Below are 1,015 nucleotides of genomic sequence, written 5' to 3'. Positions count from 1 at the left end.
CACCCCTGCATCTCTGGCCTGTACCCCAGTTCTGTATGAATAAATAACTAAATTAAAAATAATAATTAAAGACATACCATGGCATGTATGCATGTATGCTTGAAACATACTACTTCTTGATTTTCTATAAAGAACATTGACACTTATTTTATACCCCATTAAATATTCTGTTATTGAATATTAAAAAAATTCTTAAATGAAGTTCTTATTAATTTGTTTCAAGGTGTACATGTACTCTGTGTATAAATCTAAGTCTCAAATGTCCTAAGCAATGATCAAAAACAAAAGGAAATATTATAATGATTAGAGCATGTCTCTGTCTTTTACTTAAAAATGCATATTGAAGATATGAAAATCAGAAAGAAAATTAATGGTTTAAACATTCAATTAGTTTTGATATTCAATAAAAGCATATGGCCAAAGTTATAACCATGAACTAAAATTTAAGCATAATAGGATTTTTTCCCTTTCTCTTCTGCACCTGAGTTAATGTACATGACCCTAAGCAGCTCCAGCAATAATAGAAATAATGAGCCCTTCCATTGAATCTCACCTTTCAGAGTCATTTAATCTAATCACCAACTCTCTCAAAGGCTTTGTAAAATTGGTAGGTATTAGTGATTTTGATTATTCCTGGAGTTTTTTGCCCTCTGGTTGCATATGAAATACATAGAAGTTACAGTCACTCTTTAAGAGTATCTTTTAGTACTTTGAATTCCGTAGTTTAAAAAAAGAATTTTTTTGCTCACTAAAATACTGAAACAAGAGCAGATCTGAAAGGAGATGGTCAATTTTACATACAGTTAATCTTAAAAAGAGAGCAGGTCACAGGCCTGTGGGCTGCACAGGTGGGATTGATGTCACAGAACCATCCTCCACCCCGCCCCTGTGCTTACTGCTGCAGCCATGCTTGCCTTCTCTGGTGAAAATCTCCTTAGGGGTCTCACTTCAACTGCTCCTGCTCAATTATGTCCTCCTGTGCCATATGATCTCTCCCCAGCCCCCTGGAATAATC

Source organism: Condylura cristata, unplaced genomic scaffold, assembly GCF_000260355.1.
Source record: "Condylura cristata isolate star-nosed mole 26May11 unplaced genomic scaffold, ConCri1.0 scaffold00012, whole genome shotgun sequence".
In the NCBI taxonomy this organism is placed as follows: Eukaryota; Metazoa; Chordata; class Mammalia; order Eulipotyphla; family Talpidae; genus Condylura; species Condylura cristata.
The sequence above is the reverse complement of the archived record's forward strand: the minus strand, read 5'-3'. Positions refer to the sequence as shown.